The sequence below is a fragment of the Schistocerca serialis genome, chromosome 3 (genome assembly GCF_023864345.2).
Source record: "Schistocerca serialis cubense isolate TAMUIC-IGC-003099 chromosome 3, iqSchSeri2.2, whole genome shotgun sequence".
Classification (NCBI taxonomy): Eukaryota; Metazoa; Arthropoda; class Insecta; order Orthoptera; family Acrididae; genus Schistocerca; species Schistocerca serialis.
In genome coordinates this window covers 466,843,006-466,866,049 of record NC_064640.1, presented here as the reverse complement: position 1 = coordinate 466,866,049, position 23,044 = coordinate 466,843,006, and positions in this window count along the sequence as shown.

The following is a 23,044-nucleotide window of genomic DNA, read 5'->3' as shown; positions in this document are numbered from 1 at the left end:
AATTTGAATGATAACGTATCGCCAGAATGAAAAGAAACGGGGCTTTCTGGTTCGCTGCTTTTCACATGGGCTGATCACATATCTAATGTAATCAAGAAAACATAAAAAAAACCATTAACGCGATGAGATCTGCAGCTGGAACTTGGTGGGACGCAGACGCTTACACTCTCTTCATTACGTCCAAGGTCTTTGGCCGCTTAGTCAAGGATTTTGGATGTTCTTCACATCAAACGCTGCTAAACGAGCACTTCATACATAAATTGAACGTCGTGCAATTCCGATGCCTGTGGACATGCCTTGGAGCAATGAGATCGACTTTGACTAATACCTCGGTAGTTGGAGCCGCTGACCCTCCACTATACCTTCGACGTCTGTACTTGGCTGGAAATTTATTTGCCATAGGAGTGAGTAGCGCAGAAGAAAATTAATCTGACTCCCACGATAAATGAAAGACGATCTTCCGCTCATAGGTTCTGAATCGAATATCGGAAATCTTTGTCCTGTACTGTGGACAGCAGGAGACTCAGCCTGTATCATCGACCGTTGGACTGAAACAGACAGCAAAGTAGACCCATCTGGAATTCGTATCAGATAATATATAGAAAACTCGATATTCACTATTAAAATTTCATGAAAAATTGGTGTGGCACAATCATTTCGAGTTGAAGTGGACCCAGTTTGTTCATTTGTATACTCAAAGCTTAAGATATGAAGAGACTTCTGCAGTAAACTAACCACTTTTTAGGCAATTTCCTCTACCCCCATATGGATCAATTATTACGGCAAAAACGATTAGAGTGCTTCTCAAAAGTGGTTTGACGTGAACTAACACAAGGATCTCGAACCACAGTGGCAAGAGTACCAATTTCCATTTCCTAGTTAGTAAATTTCCTTTGCCGGATACGTTTCCGATCCGTTAACTCAATTTAAGATACACGTATTTAAATGTACGACGTGTCGGGTGAGTACGTTGAGGATATCTTGCAGCGTGTAAGTCTCTAGCTCTCGCTGAATTTCCTTGACATTCTCCATAAATGAGAAGGTTATCGACTAGTTCTTCGAAGGAATACTTCATTAACATTTGGTTGATCCGACGATACTAGTCTTACCGTTCCTATTAGTGTCGTATTGCGAAACCTTCGAATGGTGTTTACATGTAAATTGCACATTATATACATACGCCGTATTCAGCGAATATTTACTATTTGCGCGATATACGAGAGAGAAATGTCAGAGCATGTGCTTCGGTAAGAGTCGAAGTGATAAGGAATACCACTCAATCCATGCTCCGAAAATTGCAGCACTGCGTTGATACCAATGGTCATCACTTCGATCCCCTTCTGTAAATGGACGTTCATTCCACGTTTTTGACCATCGTTGACCTTCGAAGACCTTACTGTTACACATCATTTGATTCGTCTCGATAGCCACTATCTGAAGTGGAATGATCACATAAAACAAATAGTGGGAAAAGCAGGCGCCGGGTTGAGATTCATAGGAAGAATTCTAAGAAAATGTGACTCATCGACGAAGGAAGTAGATTACAAAACGCTTGTTCGTCCGATTCTTGAGTATTGCTCATCAGTATGGGACCCTTACAAGGTTGGATTAATAGAAGAGATAGACATGATCCAGCGAAAAGCAGCGCGATTCGTCATGGGGACATTTAGTCAGCGCGAGAGCGTTACGGAGATGCTGAACAAGCTCCAGTGGCGGACACTTCAAGAAAGGCGTTACGCAATACGGAGAGGTTTACTATCGAAAGTACGAGAGAGCACATTCCGGGAAGAGATGGGCAACATATTACTACCGCCCACATATATCTCGCGTAATGATCACAACGAAAAGATCCGAGAAATTAGAGCAAATACGGAGACTTACAAGCAGTCGTTCTTCCCACGCACAATTCGTGAATAGAACAGGGAAGGGGAGATCAGATAGTGGTACAATAAGTACCCTCCGCCACACACCGTAAGGTGGCTCGCGGAGTATAGATGTAGATCTGGCGCGACCCCACCTAGCAACAAAAACCAACGTCATATTATGGCCCCCCGTTTTACTATGGAACTTTTGTCCCACAAGCTTTTCCGCTCCTGTCATACTTTCGGCGATATTCTAGGTGGCAATAGTTAGTAACTCACCCTGTATATGACCAACAAATATATCAGGGACACTTCAGCTCTTCTAAAGCTGCCCAAGTCGACTGTTGGTGCTGTGTCTCTGAAGTGGAAACTGCAAAAGACAACCAAACCTATACCAAGACAAGGCAGATCTCAAGTTCTGAGGGGCAGGGACTGTCTAGCACAGCGAGAAGTGGTTGTAAAAAGTTAAATGAACTCAGCCGGAGAAATCATTCGTGAATTCCAAAGTTATTCAAGCAGTCCAACTAGCGCAATGACTATGCCTATGGAGTTAAAAAGAATTGGGGGAAAGTGGTCGAGCAGTTCCTCTAAGTCACATATTTCTGTAGTCAATGCTAAGCGCCTCTTGAGGTCACGTAAAGAGCGACGCCATTGGAAACTGGATTACTGGAAGCAAATGATTTGGAGTGATAAATCAAGCTAAAACCAAGGGCAATCAGATGGAAGTGTTTTGGTGTGGCGAATGACTAAAGAATGTTACCTGGCATCATGTGTAGCCGACAGTGAAACGCACAGGAGGTAGTGTCACGGTATAGAGTTCTTTCTCGCGATTAGTGTTTGGTTCCCTTATTACGCTTAAGAGAATTCTAGATGTGAGAGCGCTTGAACACATTTTGAAGCATTGTGTACTGCATACAGTAGAGGAGAGTTCGAAGACGATAACTGAAACAGCATGACAATGCATCCTTCCTTGAAGCAGCATTTATGAAGCGACGGTTTGTGGACAGTTATATTTCTGAAGTGGACTGGCCAGGCGAGAGTGCTGAACTGATACCAAAGGGACACCTTTTGGATGAGGTAAAAGGTCGATTTCGCTACAGATTCTATGCCTCACATCTCTACCTTCTTTGGTTTCGCCTCTTGAGGAAAAATGTGATGCAATTCCTCCACAGACATCGAGACCCTCATTGAAGGTGTCCCTGGCAGAGTTCAAACTATATTAAAAGTGTAGGTTGGGCACAACCGACATTAATTTCAGCGAACAGGTTTCAATTTCAAATGGGTGTGAGCATTATGGGACGTAACTTCACAGATCATCAGTCCCTTAGAACGCAGAACTGCTTAAACCTAACTAACATAAGGACATCACACACATCCATGCCCGAGGCTGGATTCGAATCTGCGACCGTTGCGGTCGCGCGGTTCCAGACTGTAGATCCTAGAACAGCTCGGCCACTCCTGCCGGCTGCGAACAGTTGTCAGAATACTTTTGATTAGACAATGCCTCTACAGACAAATAAAAATCATCGATTTTTTAAGAATGTAACCCCATCATTACGGGAAAACTTTGATCATGAAATCTTTCCACTTAAAACATGGTAGCTTTTTCTTACATTTTAATACTACTATGAGAAATCTAAATCTTAAGTTGGTCTGCGCTAATGCATACGAATTATAGTAGCATATGTTCCCTTGGTAGGTAACTTATAAAAAATAAAAATACGCGTGAGCACCACTATCGTTCCCATGATTGATAGCTCTCTCACTGGAAGCAGTGGACAATAATCAACAATAATTCCTAATAATGTCACTTAAGACGAGGTGTAGTAGTTTCACTATAACTAAGAATTAAAAGATGCTTTATACCGCCTCCGATGGTGGAAACGTGACGCCAAATAGATGTATAAAATACTAAATCGTGAAATCGAGAATACTTCCATGAAAACGGCCGAAATGCTGAGTACTTTCAGTTTCACTTTTATTTCTGGTGTGACGACTGTTCGCAAATTTCACATTTTAGTAGTTGTTCAATAACGCGATGCTTCTACGTTCCCTACCATTTTCACGATATTCAACGTGAATGGATGGGTCAGATACGACGATTCGAGATATAGTGGCTTTAACATAAGTGATGAACAATATGAGCAGGACTGTTGGAGTGTGCAAGCACCTTTTCATTCTAGTAAGGAAAACTCATCCACGTACTTCCCAGCATCTACAATTTCCCCTTCTATGGTCTGTTTCATATAGAAGAGTCCTTGGGGCCGTTCTCATTTAGCCCTCCCTGTAATAGAATCGTAGCTGATATGACCTTTCATTTTAAGGATTTACAGAAACTTCTGTACGAACAGTTCAACTATGAGATTATATGCGCAGCTAGTTAACAATAATATCGAACAATAGTAATAATCAGTACTTCAATTTTTCCTATATAAAAGTAGATATTTCTTTGCAGCGTTTCCTCGTGTGCCTTGTAGATGCTTGAGTCCCAAACTACCATACCATTAGCTACTCACTACGGGAGGCAGATCTACTTGCCAGAATAGTTTTCGTCTCGGTAAACCTCCCCCCACCCCCTTTTTCCTAGACCGTATAACTCCGATTAATCTACGACCTGGTACTGCTAGTAATAGCACACTGAAAGGTTAGTTTACATTATATTCACACAGCGACACCTTACGTAGCCACACGTCTAAATGACATTTGGGTAATTACTTGAAGAGAAAGTGCCCGCGTTCTTTGTAGCAATTCGGTACACAAGGAGTGCCCACGGAAGCACTAGTGTTACCGACTGGTCCACGGTAAAGGAGTGAAAAGGAAAAAATTATAGTCCGTCAATAAATACCCTCTCTCCTGAGATTCTTGGAACTTTTCCGGCGTAAAGAGCATCCCATGAAGTTTCGGGTTGCAGCTGGATAACGTTGACTTCTTGCCACGATATTTCGGCTGACAACCGTTCAGTCATCTTCAGGTGAATCATTTGCAACGGAGATTGCTTCTTCATATCACTACCCTTACACAAAAAAATTGGCGCGAAGGCCCATGGATAAAGGCAGGCGCTGTATGAGGGACTTCTGTTGAGTTTCGGAAACCTCTACGCATATTGCTCCATGTGTGGCGTTCAGGCGGATGCGTAATAAGATACTACACACGCGCTCTCTGTTGGAATGCGCACTGGCGGAGTTAAAATTCACACTTCTGAATTAATCAAATTAAATGACGTTATCATGGGTCATAAAATGTTTTTCTCTGAATAAATTAAGGAAATCACCAGGTCCCACGCCTTATTCAGGTGAAATCCGTCATCACGATTAATAAGACCTTGTGCTAAACGCATTTTGATCAATTCCTTAATTACTGAATCCTAGACGAATTTCGTCGAGGCCAAGATTCCCGTGGCGGAATAATAAATCGCATGTCCTGTGGAGACACGATGCCCGGCTACGGCTGACTTACTGGGCTACGACAGGCGAGTGTGGCGATCATGTTCAACGCCTCTTTCACTCACTGTTTGCGTCGTATGACTAATGAAGGTTTGGCCACACTGATACGGCATTCTGTAGATTCAAGCACTCTGCAATCCCATACCGTCCTTTACTGAACCGAGACAAACACAAGTCTTTGTTGGTGGGCGGAATTTGACATGAAGTTTCCTTAAGGTTGTGCCTTATTGCGTTGGGTATGATCGCGGCAATCACATTTCACAGGAAAGTAACTCAGCCATATCCCAGCACTGTATCTCCACAGAACATTCCAAGGATTAATGTGTCATATAAATCTTGGTTTCGACTAGATCCTTCGGGGATTCAGTTAAAAAGGAATCGGAGGACATATGTTTAGCAAAAGGTCTTATTAACCGTTAAACCGACATGTCTCTCGGATGTGTGTAACTATAAAAATGTGGTCTCTTAGACCTCGTAATTCTTTCTTATCATTTAACTCCACAGTAACTGACAAAAATAAAGAAAATAGTCAGCTACTTCATATTATAAGTAAATTTAATACTACTCAGTGTGTACAAGGACTTCGATGTTAACACTATTTAAAAGTAACACGGAAGACCCCGAGAATTTTTGTTCATGTTGTATCACTCCTTAGACGATTGTTAACATCGCTACGCAGGTTGTGATATTCATAATATAAATGAAAGACTTCAGAAAATATGAAAAAGGTATTAATTATATGAACTGAAAATATAAATACAGCACGTTTGCATATTCGAAGCATACATGTTCCGTGTTAATTGGATGACCATGCATGATGCAGTCGTATGCCTGTTTCCTTTGTCTAGGACCCAGACTACCTCATACACGTCTTTCTCTTTCCCGTTTTATGTCTTGGAATGCCCGCAACACGTTAATATGAAATAAAGTCTCCCATAATTGAGATTTGGTACGCCTTTGACCCAAAATTCCATTTTTGGCTGTTGGTCCTGACAGTACTCCTTTTAACTGAGAACGTTCCCATTTGAAATTATTTTTGCCATAAAGGGACTGTATTTGCTGTGAGGAATTATCTAAGATACCGATCACACCAGGCTCTTCTTTTCTCTATTAGTATCGCACCCTGTTTCATAGTGACCATTAGCTAACTCAGAAAGTGTACCAGCATCAGAATAGCCAGAAATCTTTTAATAGTTCGTCTTTTCCTCTTCAACCATAACACGTAACTGCTCTTGCACTCATGCTTCGGGATTTGGATCTTCTGCACACATCGTAGTCTTCTTAGGAGGGCGCTCCTTACTTTAGCTGAAAAATAACCAATCGACGTGTATAATAAAACGCTATCAGATAAGAAAATCCGAAAATGCAATTGAAAGGAAAACGCGATAATAAGAAAAATGTGATCTGTAGGACTTACTTAATTATAACACGTAATGCGAAACAAGAGATATTTCCCGTTTACAATTTCAAGCTCAGCTCTAAATCACATATTTTAACACTAGACTGAGAAAACCAAACAGACTGTTGAATGTTTTTTCATTCGTGGTAGGCATTAAGATGGAGATAATTGTAAAGGGAGGTTGTAACAACAACAACTGTACATATAATAATTTTTTCTTCTGATTTTCGATAAATTAGTGTAAGCGATGTTCTGATTTCATTTCTTTTTTCTTTTCATGTCATTATGTTAAAGAAACTGTAAACAATTTTCGATGGGAATATTAATGTTTATGTCAAATTGCAAGCAATATTATAACAAAATGGAAATGTAAGAAATGTTGAAACTATTGTAAGATGTTAAAGTTGTAATTGTGCGCCTGGTCCATACGTAGGCAATGTATTAAGATATGTAGAATGCAAAACCTTTGGTGAATACCCTGTCTGTAGGGGAGCGGTAAAAGGTGGATGGCCGGCGAGCGCGGGAAAATGCACACGAGCGCGGCACGGCATAACGGGCTCAGCAGTAGTAGTCGGAGTTGGGCATCGGTCTGAGAAACACGCTCTGGATCGAGGAGGCTCTCCTGGAAAACGTGATTTCAATGAGCCTCGGATGTGCCGTTTCCGACGACTATACAGCATGGCTATATTCCATAGGCACTAAATGGAAAAATATTGCGACGCTAAGAAGAAGTAAAGTGCTGATACATCAAGAGCCATAGCTGTGATTGTATGTGTGCTCTGCGCCTCGCCATCTTGCCGCCCGCCAACCGCCGCATCGATACGAACAGGTTCAAACTTTTAGTACTGTATTCGTGTGGACCAGTGTTACTTTTGTTTCAGACTGTTCAATAACAACTTCACTTTTACCAGAACTGTCCTATCATTTAATTATCCTCATCACTAACCTAGACAGGGTCCTTTCCACATGTTGTGCAATCCGAGTGTCCCGAGATAAAGAATTAAAATTTATGTTAATAATAATTGCCTGCAGACCTATCTATGTTAGAATGATGTTTAAAGAACTTTGTTGTTAATGAATATATAGGTCTGGCAAAGTTGGAAGATAATGTTGAAATTGGTTTAGTAATGAAGTTTAATTATTTGAGGCAGATAAAATGGTAATTAAATGAGCAGGAAATAAGCTAAAAAGAGTAGTAACTCACTTATTGGAAATCTTGAGTGCTTAATGAATCCTTTAATCAATATTTTCTACACAGTGGACATAAAAGTTTCAGCGTCTCCCCCCCCTTTTTTTTTCTCTTTTCTATTCATTAGAATTCTGAAGTGAACTGAACTGATTTGACCAGAAAAGTTAAAGTCAATATAAAACCTAAATTTATCAGTGTTTTACCCTTTTCAAAATTGACATTGTATGTTTGTTTCGAAAGTGCTATTGCTAGGGTAACCTATGCCCGAATTTAATCAGATCAATAGACAGTACGAAGTCTGTAGTAAACATTATAGTGTATTACTGTGTATTTATGGCTCGTCCATATTAGTACAGAAAGTGAAATTATTAGTTCTGTAGATTTTCTGGTTCTAAAAGTTACCATATTATGCAGTGTTATTACGTGTTGTTTTGTATGAAAGTACAGCAACTTGTACAGGGAAGAAACTCAGTTAATGCCTACTTAGGCTGGCGACCGTATTATTATCAATTTGGTAGCATCTGCTGTGTTGTTTCTTGTCCGTCCTAACGTGTGGTTGCACTCCGGAATTGCTTGACGTATCATTGTAATTACTGAGTGGGTGTAAGTCTGATTTGCCTCCATTCAGGGACACGCGGTCAAAATCTATACAAAAATCCTTTCTCTTAAGGTGAAGCCCGTCAACTTACCATAGTACAGGCTTTAATAAGTATCGTGCGCGGTAGCGTAGTGTTACAAGGTCATGATTTAATACATTGCTACCACACTCGATCTTTAGAATGAACGATGGGTGTGAGAGACTGGTGTTTATGATTAAGGGTTAATCGTGATGGCGGCTTTCAACTAGATAAGATGTGGGATTCATTGATTTCTTCAATTTCTTCAGAAAGAAAACATTTTAAGGCCAATGACACGTCTGATAACATTTAGTTTCATTATTTCAGACGTCTGAACCTTTAACTCCGCGAATGCGCATTCCAACAGATAGCGCATACGTAGAACCTCATTATGCATCCGAGCCGGCCGTTGTGACCGAGCGGTTCTAGGTGCTACAGTCTGGAACCCCGCGACCGCTAAAGTCGCAGGTTCTAATCCTGCCTAGGGCATGGATGTATCTGATGTCCTTAGGTTAGTTAGGTTTAAGCTATTATCAGTTCTAGGTGAATGATGACCCCAGATGTTAAGTCCCATAGTCGTCAGAGCCACTAGGTTCTAATCCTGCAGGTTCTAATCCTGCCTAGGGCATGGATGTATCTGATGTCCTTAGGTTAGTTAGGTTTAAGCTATTCTCAGTTCTAGGTGACTGACGACCCCAGATGTTAAGTCCCATAGTCGTCAGAGCCACACCACATTATGCATCCACCTGCGCGCCATAGATGGAACAATATTCGAAGAGGGCACGAAAATCGTCAGAGGTTACTCATGTACCGGCTGCCTTCACGCATCCGTTTTCGCGTGTTTTTTGGTATAAAGGAAGCGATTTGATCCGCCAGTTTCTTTTATTTACAAGTCGTGTTCCGTAGGACCAAATCGAGGAGCAAATCTCCAACGTCATGGAACGTGTCAGTAGACGAAATTACACCATGAAAGCTGTAACATATAAAATAAAATGTTTATGAGAAATAGTCGAGTCGTAAGTTTAAGTAAACGCAATCAAAATGGTTCAAATGGCTCTGAGCACTATGGGACTCAACTGCTGTGGTCATAAGTCCCCTGGAACTTAGAACTACTTAAACCTAACTAACCTAAGGGCATCACACACATCCATGCCCGAGGCAGGATTCGAACCTGCGACCGTAGCGGTCGTGCGGTTCCAGACTGTAGCGCCTTTAACCGCTCGGCCACTCCGACCGGCTAAACGCAATCAACTATGCAACATAAGAATTAGCTTAATTTTTAAGGACCTCCACAACAAAATAGAAGGAGTGGCCCATGAGGAAACTCTTCACTTTCTATCTGAAAGCGCGCGGATTGCTACTAAGATTTTTTAAATTTTGTGGTAGCTTATTGAAAATGGATGCAGCAGTATACTGCACACCTTCCCGCACAAGAGTAAAGGAAGTGCGATACAAATGCAGATTGGATTTCTGCCCAGCATTAAGTTAGTGAAAGCTAATTCTCGGGAATAAACTGATTTTGTTAACCAGAAGTGGCAATGAAGAAAATATATATTGAGAGGCCAATGTGAAAATAACCAGACTAGTGAACAGGGGTCGACAAGGTGTTCGCTAATTTACACCACTTATTGCCCGAACTGCCCGTTTCTGAGCCAAGAATATCCTTTTGGAATGGGAAGAGTTACCCCAAAATATAATACGTAGGACATAAGCGAATGAAAATAAGCAAAGTAGACTATTTTTCTTGTCGAACGATCACTTACTTGAGATACCGTTCGAATAGTAAAAATGGCAGCATTAAGTCTTCGAACAAGAGCCTGAACGTGGGCTTTCCACGACAGTTTACTATCTACCTCCACATATAGAAATTTTAACTGTTCCGTTTCACTAATAATACGCCCATTCTGTGAACTTGAACGTTAGATTTGGCTGAACTGTGAGTTAAAAACGGTAAAAACTGTGCCTTACTGTGATTTAGCGTTAGTTTATTTTCTACTAACCCCGAACTTATGTCATGAACTGTACTATTGGAGACAGGCTAGTAATTCATACAATATACAAATATATTGTAGAATTGCCTGTAATACAAGAGGGCATATCATATATGTAAATAAGAGACAGGAGTGGCTCTAACACTGATCCCTGGGGCGCCTTCATATGACCGTACTCCACTCAGACCCTACATCACAGCCATTCTCAACACTGTGGATAATGACATTTTGCTGTTTGTTGTTAAAATAAGAGACGAACCAATTGTGAGCCACTCCCCGTATTCTGTATTGGTCCATCTTGTGGAGCAGTATTTTGTGATCAACAGAATGAAACGCCTTAGTTAAATAAAAAAATATGCCTAGCGTTCGAAACCTTTTGTTTCATCTATCCAGTATGTCACAGGGAAAAGAGAATATAGTATTTTCAGTTATTAAATGACTTCTGAAGCCGAACTGTGTATCTAATAGCAAATTATGTAATATAAAATGATTAATTGTCCTCACATACACACCATTTTCAATAACTTTAGCAAACACTGATGGCACTGAAATAGGTCTAAAATCGTTTACATTATTCCTTTGTCCCTTTTTATAATGCAGCTTTACTACTGAGTAGTTTAATAGTTCGTGAAACTGGCCATTCTTAAAGGAACAATTACAAATATGGCTAAGTACAGGGCTAATATGTGCAGCACAGTACTTTCATATTTTTCTAGGCATTTCGTCATATCCATGAGAGTCATTAGTCTTCAGTGAATTAATTATTGACTCAATCTCCCCCTCGTCAGTATCACATGAGTATTTCAGACATCAGTCTCGGAATGGTAATCCACGAGAGTTATATGATTCCCTGTAGGAACTACGTTTTTATTTAATTCACCAGAAAATCTCACAAAACGATTGTTATGTGCTGCACATGTATCTGACTTGTCAGTAACAGAAATATTTTTACTACGAACTGTCTTTATATCGTCGATCTTGTGCTGCTGATCAGACATTTCCTTCACAACTGACCATATGGTTTTAATTTTATCCTGTGAATTAGCTATTCTATTTGCGTACCACATACTCTCTTCCTTCCTAATAACACTAGTAAGCAACTTACAACAGTGTTTGTGATGGGCTACTGTAGCTTGAATGCAACTTCCTCTGACATTTTGATATAATTACCGTTTTGTTCCACATGATATCCTTATCCCACCAGTCAGCCACCCAACCTGCCTTTTACTTTCAGTACACCGATTAGAATGTTCTAATGGAAAGCAACTCTCAAAGAGCATAAGAAATGTGTTGAGGAAAGAATTAAATTTCTCATCTATGTTATCTGGTGTAAAAACATCCTGCCATTCTTGTTCCTTGACGAGGTTTAAAAAACTCTCTATCGCCGTTGGATGAGCTTCCCTAAATATTTTGTAAATATATGCGACATTTTTTTGGGGTACAAAAGCCTTTTAGTAATAAAATTTGTGCATCATGGACTGAAAGGCCTATTACCCTTTTACTAACAGAATGCCATCCAGTAACGAGGAATGAATAAAAATATGATCTATGGCTGTGCTACTGTTCCCCTGCACGCTAGATGGGAAAACACAGTCTGCATCAGACCATATGAGTTTAGGAGAGCGGTCGACACCCTTCTTCTTACACAATCTCCAGTGCAATACGCTCACCTTAAGATGGCTAAATGGTCGTCAGCCGAAATATCTCGTCAAGATGTCACCGTTATCGGACTGAAGTCCTCAAATTTCATGGAATATCATCGCTGTTGACTGGCAACATAAAAGACACGATAGATGCATGACCGATGATTCGAAACATATGTGGTATTATCAGCACAACTAGTGCTCTGCACAGATGTTCAAAATACTTCAGGGAGTCAGGAAAAGGAAGTAGTTTCATCCCTCAGGCAGCATGATACCCGAGGAAATTGACACAGGTGTGGATGGTTATAGTGTGAATCAGAGATGTAAGTACTATGTAATACGATAAGTGTTAAGTGTCCGATGTTGCATAGTTTGAACGTTATGTGCGTAAGCAAGTTTGAGGAACAAGTGTGAACCTTCTACAAAAATGTCTTCCGTTGGTGGACAGACTTAAGTTCTAAATATCAAATTAAAAGAGGAGTAAACAAAAGCCATAAAATGTGCATTTTGCGTTCAATAATAAGAAATTTTGTTGCTGCGCTGGAAGATATTGCACTTTAGTGGTCTTAATACGAGTGTATAACAAGTCACTATAGTTTTCACACTAGTTGCCGAAAGACACAAATAACGACTTCTGGTACCCTACATAATGCAAAGCTACGTGACAGAGTATCTAAGAAATAACTGAAAGATACCAAAAAGGATTTACTGTTGGAAACTCTAAGAACACTAAGGCCTTTAGAAACTTATCCGTGGATATGAAGCGCCAACCGTGTGTCAGCATCCATAGACCTTGTGTTATACTTTTTTCAGGATGAATCAGTGGAGAGATCTGAATGAGTTCCAATGGTGAAAGATTGTAAGAGTCCATGAGGTCACGTTCAACATCAGCGGAACTCGGTAGGAGCTAATCGATTACCGTTATTCGTTCTTGGACGACGTATTCTATCCAAAATTTCTTCCTCCATGAACCTTTTAAAGCGAATCAAAGTTATTACGTGTCACTATGAAACATCCTCCTTGCATCCATTTGTCCAGCTGAAGTGAGCGATTTGCAGAACAGTACGGCGCTCAGCTGTATTCAACATATTATTATGAAACATATCAAAGAACGCCCGAAGGTACATTATCGTCACACTGCTCCTTGTGTGAAAGCTGAACAGATTTCGCGACCACATTGCGTTATTTCAATGACTTCCTTTGGGAAGAAAGATATCTCAGAAAGAGTTTAATAAGAGGTTTGTGGTTTTCAGTTTGTGTATGTGTGATAAAAGGTGTAGTTACAATATTTTTCGGTCTTTCGAACGTTTTTCCTAGTTTTCGAATTTAGTGTGCTGTTGAACGTTTTGTGTTTCTCACCAACATGAGTTACTATCACAATTTCGTTTGGAAAATCTTTCTTCATTAATTTGTGAAGCACACAATAATACTTAGCCACGAGGGATTTACCCCATAAGGTTTCACACACATTTCTACATTTTTGAACAATAATTCTTAGTTATAGCGTTCAGTTCTTTGCGAGTATGTTACCACTCTTTAAGATGGAAAAGAAAGAGAACGAACAAGTCTAATAATTTTGTCCACCGGTAAAAATTGTTGCCTATTATGGACAGAAGACGCACGTGACCCAGTCGTCTCTTTGATCAACCCTCTACATTACCAAGAAGGTCCCATCCCTCTACTCAGACTGTTTACCAGAAAGAAAGTTTTGCTTCAAGCAACATTCGTGATTTTCCTTTTCTGTTCAGGCCGATTTTTTTTTTCTACTTAGAGGCATATCTACTCTCCTACTTTGTATTCTGTATTGCTTATATCTCCTTCCTTGTATTATTCAATCCGACACAGTTCGACATATTTAATGACAAGAATTGTGAGCAAATTTAATGGTATCACCATAGAAACCCGGCCTCTACAATCGAACAAAACTGCGCATATGAGACTTGCTTTCCACTGGTCTACATCTACACCTACATCTATGTCCATACTTGCAAGCCACCTGACGGTGTGGCGGAGGGTAGCTTGAGTACCTCTATCGGTTCTCCCTTCTATTCCAGCCTCTTATTGTTCGTGGAAAGAAGGATTGTCGGTATGCCTCTGTGTGGCCTCTAACCTCTCTGATTTTATCCTCATGGTCTCTTCGCGAGATACACGTAGGAGGGCGCATATACTGCTTGACTCTTCGGTGAAGGTATGTTCTTGAAACTTCAACAAAAGCCCGTACCGAGCTACTGAGCGTCTGTCCTGCAGAGTCTTCCACTGGAGTTTATCTATCATCTCCGTAACGCTTTCGCGATTACGAAGTGATCCTGTAACGAAGCGCGCTGCCCTCCGTTGGATCTTCTCTATCTCTTCTATCAACCCTATGTGGTACAGATCCCACACTACTGAGCAGTATTCAAGCAGTGGGCAAACAAGCGTACTGTAACCTACTTCCTTTTTTTCGGATTGCATTTCCTTAGGATTCTTCCAATGAATCTCAGTCTGGCATCTGTTTTACCGACGATCAACTTTATATGATCATTCCATTTTAAATCAGTCCTAATGCGTACTCCCGTATAATTTATGGAATTAACTGCTTCCATTTGCTGACCTGCTATATTGTAACTAAATGATAAGCGATCTTTCTTTCTATGTATTCGCAGCACATTACACTTGCCTACATTGAGATTCAATTGCCATTCCCTGCACCATGCGTCAATTAGCTGCAGATGCTCCTGCATTTCAGTACAATTTTCCGTTGATACAACCTCTCGTTATACCACAGCATCATCCGCAAATAGCCTCAGTGAACTTCCGATGTCATCCACAAGGTCATTTATGTATATTGTGAATAGCAACGGTCCTACGACACTCCCCTATGGCACACCTGAAATCACTCTTACTTCGGAAGACTTTTCTCCATTGATGATGACAAGCTGCGTTGTGTTATCTAGGAACTCTTCAATCCAATCACAAAATTGGTCTGATAGTCCATATGCTCTTACTTTGTTCATTAAATGACTGTGGGGAACTGTATCGAACGCCTTGCGGAAGTCAAGAAACACGGCACCTACCTGGGAACTTGTGTCTATGGCCCTCTGAGTCTCGTGGACGAATAGCACGAGCTGGGTTTCACACGATCGTCTATTTCGAAACCCATGCTGATCCCTACAGAGTGGATTACTAGTCTCCAGAAAAGTCATTATACTCGAACATAATACGCGTACCAAAATTATACAACAGATCGACGTTAGAGATATAGAGGTCTATAGTTCTGCACATCTGTTCGACGTCCCTTCTTGAAAAGGGGGATGAACTGTGCCATTTTCCAATCCTTTGGAACGCTACGCTCTTCTAGAGACCTACGGTACATCGCTGCAAGAACGGGGGCAAGTTCCTTCGCGTACTCTGTGTACAATCGAGCTGGTATCCATGGTCTACAACAATTTTTGAATACTGCTAGTAGCTTCACCAGTTTGTGCCTGTATCGTGAAGGAAGCAGGCGGAAGTATTACTCGCAGACACCTGGTGCCTCCATCTTGTTTAATAATGTAATTAATCACTGATCGGGACATTTCCGTATTGACCTCTTAAACTCTGATTCTTCATTCTCTTGAAATAATGTAATGTAGTATACACATGCTTTTTAACCGTGCTTTGTCGTTCACACATAACGACCGAAATACAGTACTTTGTTAAAAATCTATATGGCGTATGTCCCTGTGACTTTCTCTGCTGCATCGGAAATTTAGTTCGTTGAAACAAACGAGATGAACTTTTCGGAGAACGAGTATCTCTTAATATTCTTCACGGCGTCACAGAAACTGCTACATGAAATCACATTTACTTGCGTAATCAATGGAATGTTTAATGTCAGCATTCGTCATTTGTTAGTGTAATTATTCGGATCTCTGCAAGTATCACGTGCCTCACGATGTAATTTACACTGCATCAAATTACTCAAATTTATACAAAAATGTTCCGTGTCCCGTCACATTTCCTCTCTCTACGGTTACTGTCTTCCCCCTACACATTATCAGTATATTTACTGCTTGCGTGCGAGAAGTTTCCTGCAACACCTTCCTGCTTGTACGGCGAGGTAAGAGCACAGACCTTTGCACTGGTCGCAGGGGGAAGGTAGTGCCCGCTACGGACGGTAATACTATTTTCTTAGCTGATTAATAGAAAGTTGATATACTTAACTGTAAAATGATATTAATAGGATACCTACAATAAGAATACAAATGTGTGACAGCTTATGTGTTGTATCGTAAAGGAAGCAAGGAACTGGGGTTCTAGATATTGGCAGTATTTGTGTATGCAACTACAAATGTTGATAAACGTAAAGTACCTTATAACTCACGTAATAGATTTATTAACGTAGACATTTTTCATTAACAGACGACGCTTTGAATAAGCAGCCACTGGGCTCAAAGCACAATGTTCTAGGCTGTAAATAAAGAAGTGTTTATGGCCGAAGACTGGATACATTTATAACACACAACCTGTAGACAGCGTTTTGCATCCGACTGCACATGTTCTCCATATTATGTGTGTTGCGGCTATTCCACTTTACTATGCTCGGCACCATCGATCGACGACTGACGGTTGCCATGACAATGACGTCATTTCTCGACGACCACTCCCGGGAATAGGACAGCAGCCGATGCCAGGAGGTAGTGGACACAGCTGTCTTGCCTCGTGCAGAGCTCTTCTTGTTTATGGGTTTCCTCGTTGCGGGACTTTTTGCTATACACATGGCAGGGTGAAGTAAATGTTGTGTGTCTGCATTTATTGCTTCCTCGTTTGTACCTAAAACGGCAGGTAATTTCCTTATAAACTGTGAAACTACTCATAATGGTATACTTCTGTTTCACTATTTAATTTTTTAAATAAGTATGTTCAAGGTTTATCTAAAAAAAATGGCCGATTAATGTCGCAATGCAATCATTTTCCTCGTGTTTTCCTTGCTAATGTTCTAGTTTCTCCATCCTCTATCAGTCTTTCCTTCCACATCTGAATTACTGAACAGGCTGTGAAGTGAACAAAAAGGCTGTGTATAATGTAATTTACGTAACGCTGGGATAAAAGGAAAAGTTTTTAATGCAGTTTCGGGCTTGCAGTTATCCCTCAAAACCTGCTTTACCTCATAACACTGATCTGCATATTAATGTCAGAACTTGAAGGACGGCAGCGGCGCACATTGATCTTTCTCCCTAGTCCTACATGTCTATGTTCCATAGACTCTCTTACAGGCAGCAACAGTTGTGTTTGTGGTTGAGAAAAGAGTTTCAACCCTTACCGTGTTCGGCTTTACATGCGTTTGTTTGGTTGTAAGATCCAATCTGTGCATCCCAGTGACAGACATTTTTATATCTCGCAAACACCGTTAACATATGCAATTATTCATGTTAAAATCGCATGGGACACTGTACTATCATGCGCCAAAGTATCCGATTGACCTGAATTGCTATCCGCCTGATTTTCATGCAACCAACGAAACGGAGCTGTCTGGCGGGTCCTCTAAACGCTTTGCGTACAGTCGTTCGACTATACTAATTGGATACCACGAGAAACCACAAGACAACACTGTACTTTAAGACAATCAGTGAGATGTAACATCACACCAGGATACTGCAAAACCTAGAAAAACACGTAATTACAGATAAGTTAGACCCTAAAGCTTGTACAGTTTACAATGGTTTTCAAAAGCGTTCCATCTCACTACAATCTGAAACAACTAACTATGGCACATAAACTATGTAGCAATCCTTAAACAAAGTGAATGACTGCATGAACAAGATATTCTAAGACAATGTCTGGACTACTAAAGGTCTATGACAGTTCGAAGTGTTTTTCCTCTGTACAAGGTTTTCCCGCACCTGCTAAATGTCCCACTGACGATTGGTTTTAGCATAAACTGGTCGTTAAAGGACCTAGTTAAAGAAAACGTGATAACCAGCTGTAAACTCACTATAGAAACCGCAAAATTAGTGAAGTATAATCAGTAACGTCACTCTAGTAATTATTCATGAGGAATTATTTGCCCACATGTTTGAACTATAAATGACATGACGATATTTTTTGTTCTGTATCTGGACAGAATACCAGCAGACGTAGCCACTACTGAGTAAAATACACTTTCGCACCTGCCTGGAACTTAATCAATGCAACGATCATCAATGCTGACTAGCCGTAAAGTGACGTGAAATATAAATGTTTTCGCCAGTATTAGTTAACGCATCTCAACTTGAAACAAAATGACGAAATTATTTCTACTACAACAAAACCGTTATCGCCCTGTTAACTAACCACGAAAGGCGTTTAATATACTCTCCTTCACAAGTAACCAAGTATGCATGTGTTGAAAATTGGAATGCTGTGATTTAAAATGTTGTGACTGTATTTTCTGCCCAGCACGATATCGGAATGTTAACTAAGTAAAATCTGATGTTACAAATCGAATTTATTTACCAGCAGCTAGCTGTATCAATATGAGATAAGGGTACAATTTGTTTTGCTTGCAGGGAATCGAACCCCGAGTGTACTGTCACTGTTTCCCATCCAAAAATAGACGTTAGGTATCAACTGCTTGCTCACTAGTAGTGTGATGCTAGCATGTTTCGCCAGAAATAACAGTAGCTATCGTTATTGTTGATTATTCATGAACAGACATTAAATACGCAAATTATTTTTCTGTGGTAGGTCAGTGTGCACATTCTAGTAAGTAAAAAGAAATTATCAATATGTTTGCGCTGGACCAGGATTGCAACTCAGGTACGTTCCATTCCTAGAGACCCGAATTCGAATTCCAATTGAGGACCGAAAATTGTAATGTCTAAAGTTCAAATTAAATATGAACACTGAGAACGAATTAATCATTATTAAACTAAATAAAATAAACGTCTTAGTGCTAGTTTACCTGCGACAGAGTTTGTGCCTTCGGCGGCTGCCGCCTTTGTTATGGCGCCATTTAAACAGGGTCTGCCGCTGTTGGTAGTGAAGGGATATTGTGTTTAATGCGGATTCTGAACCACTGAGCGACATAATATGATCGTTTCGTGAATGTTAAGAATGGACGGCATGAGTGAGAATCGAACCTATACCCCGCAACTATCAAACTACGATCAACCCAACAAACGATTGCCACTCACAGTTGCCAATGTCCTGATAGTGTTGTGTCCGATGATGCGCCTAGAAGCTGACTTGATTAACTGGTTTATTATCTGCTAGTTTCTAATGCGGGTGTTATTCTGATCTCACGCGTGCGTGATATAAGGACCATTCTAGTCTTCATAGCACCGATCTGATGCCAATATGAAAATTTTTCTGTGACAATTAATGTTTTAGTTCGAGAAATACAACTGCAGCGTGTGAGGTTTCCAGATGGAAATGCCGTGTGTCTAGGGCCTCCCGTCGAGTAGACCGTTCGTCTGGTGCAAGTCTTCCGAGTTGACGCCACTTCGGCGACTTGCGTGTTGATGGGGGTGAAATGAGGATGATAAGGACAACACAACACCCAGTCCCTGAACGGAGAAAATCTCCAACCCATCTGGGAATCGAACCCGGGCTGTTAGGTATGACATTCCATCGCGCTGAGCACTCAGCTAGCAGGGCCGGACAGGTTACCAGATAATTCGATGATTATTGTCATGATTGCTATTATTATCTTCATTATGCTGCTACTATACATGTGATTGAAGGAAAGGTGTATGCTCTTTGATTATTTTTAGAACCAACTGCCCAAATCTAGTAATTATGTACTTCCTTCAATGTGTAGGGAATACTTTCCGTTCTAATGTCGGAAATCTCCAATTTTTCGTTAATCACAGTAAAATTAAATTAATTGCTGAAACCTTTATTTGAGAGCAAAAGTCGTGTTGCTTATCCTTATTTATTTGCGTTTAGCAACGGTGCTTGTAAAATGCGAAATCTGGAGATAAAACTCTATCCAAAATGCAGGGATGTTAATGTCTGCCGTTAAATGTTAAGAGTATGCTTTACAGATGACTTGGTCAGACTGTTGTGAATTATATGGGAGTTATATTGATGCTGATTAATGTCTCCCTCATTTTGGTCTGTCGTGTTTAATAAATTACCAAAAACACTATATGCAGCATGCAATATAGTAATAAAATTGATTACAACGTATCATGATAACGGCACAAACAGGTTGCCTTCTTAAGGCAAAATACCCCAAATCATTACGAATTAGCAAGAGACAGTTAAAATATCATTCAATGCCACACTCAAGTCAATATTATTGAAAGAGGCAGAAAGAAAGAGATTAACATGTGTGCGATTTTGTAGATATTGTGTCTGTACATCCACAGACTAGAGAATATAGGTAGCGATATAATGGTGAAGAAGTTTTCATTCAATGTCTTTACTGATTGTTGATCTGCCTTCGAGATTATATTTCAGAGAGGAGGAAAAAGTATCGCCACAACCAGTATCTGAACCGACGGCCAGCTCAGTTTGCATTTTCGTGTTCAAACACTTTACCTCTACGTTAGCAGCGATCTGCAACAAGCTTGGCCTCCTTGTCGCCTCAGTTGTAGATTCGTCTGCTAAACAGCGACGTAAATAGCGAAACCAGCTGCAGTTTCGGTTGAAACGAGCCTCCTGGAATCAAAGTTATTCATTTTATACCTTCTATATCATACTCTATGGGAGAATCATTCAGGATATATAATGAGAATTATAAGACATTAGCGAGTGAATTTCGAAGGAAACTTTTGCACCAGTTCAAGAAGTAATTCGAAACCACATTGCTCCCAAGTGTATGATGCAATGTTTGCAATTCTTCATTACACTGGTGACATTCCAGAGAAACCTGGTAAAGCGAGATATCTCTTCCGCTTGTAACCACAGGACAAGCTCGCGCAACACAGACGTGGCAGGATCGGCGTTAGCTCTTGCGCCGATTATTACCACGTTGACGGGGACCTAAATTAACAGACGTAAAGGCCAATTAGCTACCGATTGCAACTTGAACATCAGATACAAATATCGGGTGAATAATTTACGTGGCCCTCATTTTAAGAAGCTGTCGTACCAATTTTTGTTCTTATGTCTTATAAGAACTCCTAACTAAAAAAATATTCTCCAGAAGCGATTACGTTCTGTAGTATCACCTGACGACGTTAACAGAATGAGTAAATAACATTATTTTTGCTATTAAATATTGGAAAATAACTTTCATTACGAAGGATTTTTTGGCACTGCTGCTGACATAATGAAACAGATGAAACCACAACATGACACTGAATAAAAAACGTGAACATCAGCAAACACATTACATAAACTGTGAATAACACATTATTTCATGTACATTTATATTTCATAAGCCACATTAAGGTGTGTGATACAGGGTACTATATATACCACTATTATTTTCCCATTTGTTTACTCCCGACGCGAATATTTCGTAGGAAGGACGATTGTTAGTAGACTTCTGTGTGCTCAAGAATATCTCTAATTCCATCCCCATGGTCTTTCCGCGTGATGTAAGTAGGAGGAATCCTTACATTAGCAAACAGTTCAAGTGTCGTAAGCTCTCGGTATTACACAGCTGTGCATATTGCCTTGTGGGATCCCTCTGTTTCAGCGTCTGCAACTAAAAGTGACTTAGCATCTCTCTGAAGCTTCCGTGCTTAATAGTGTAACTAACGGTGTTGGCCTTGTCTGGCTTTTAGAATGATGAGAATTTTTTAAGTATTTGTCAAACGATTGATTTGTAAGCTATCAGTTAGCACACCCGAAATTGAAACTAAATGACGAAAGTTTTTGCGCTAAATCAAGTCCCTTATCTCCCCGTTAACTAACAACGAAAAGCGTTTAATATACTTTCCTTCACAAGTAGCCACGTGAGTACGTTTTGAAAATTTCAATGGTGTGATGTAAAATTTTCTGACAGGGTTTCATATCCAGCAGTTTATCGCATGGATAACTAAGTGAAATCAAATGTTAAATATCGAATTCACCAGCAGCGAGATTCATCAATATGTAATAGCGATAAATTAATTTTCTGCCCAGGAAACGAACCCGGCACCCACTGTCGCCCTTATCCATATATAAACATACATAAACTATTACCCGTTTGCTCACCAGTAGTAAGATGCTCACATATTTGACTAGAAATAATGGCAGCTATCGTTACAGTTGACAAGTTTTCGCTGATACTTCGGTGTGTACATACTATGACTTACAAAGAAATTATAAATATTTTTGTACCGGACCAGGATTCCAGCCCAGATACATTCCATTCATAGAGAACCGAATTCGAACTCCACTCCATCACCAGTATTTTCTACGTCTCAAATTTACCTTAAATATGAGCCCTGTAAACGTAATGCCCACTGGGTTATTAAATGAAAACAGAATTTAAGTGCATGTTTACCCGAGCAGAGTTTCTGTATTCTGCGACTACTGCCTTTCTCGTGGCGAAATTTAAACAGGCTCTGACCCTCTTTCTGGCGCAGGGATATGGTGTTAATGCGGATTCTGAACTATGGTGTGACATATCATTCCTCACTTGGGCTTGCCAGAGATGCAGTAGACCCGTTAGTGAGTGTTAGAAATGAACGACCGATGTGAGAATCGAACCCACACCACGCAATTATCAAACTAGGGTCCACAACTATACAGTAACAGTAATTTCGTGTTCAATGGATACATACCGACTGCAGAATTTAGGAAGTTAAGGCTCTGCATCAATTCGAGTTCAGGTAGTGCAACCTCATACACCAGCAGTGTGCTCGTGATGCCAGCTGCATTGTTCTTTTCACTTGATTCTGTAATCACTGAAATAAAATCACATAACCTCCCGACACGAGAGGTTTTAATTCCGTTCCTCCATTCCTGCTGGGAGATTTGTTTTCTTATTGACCAGCTCTTTTCCTTCGTGCCAACGAAATGT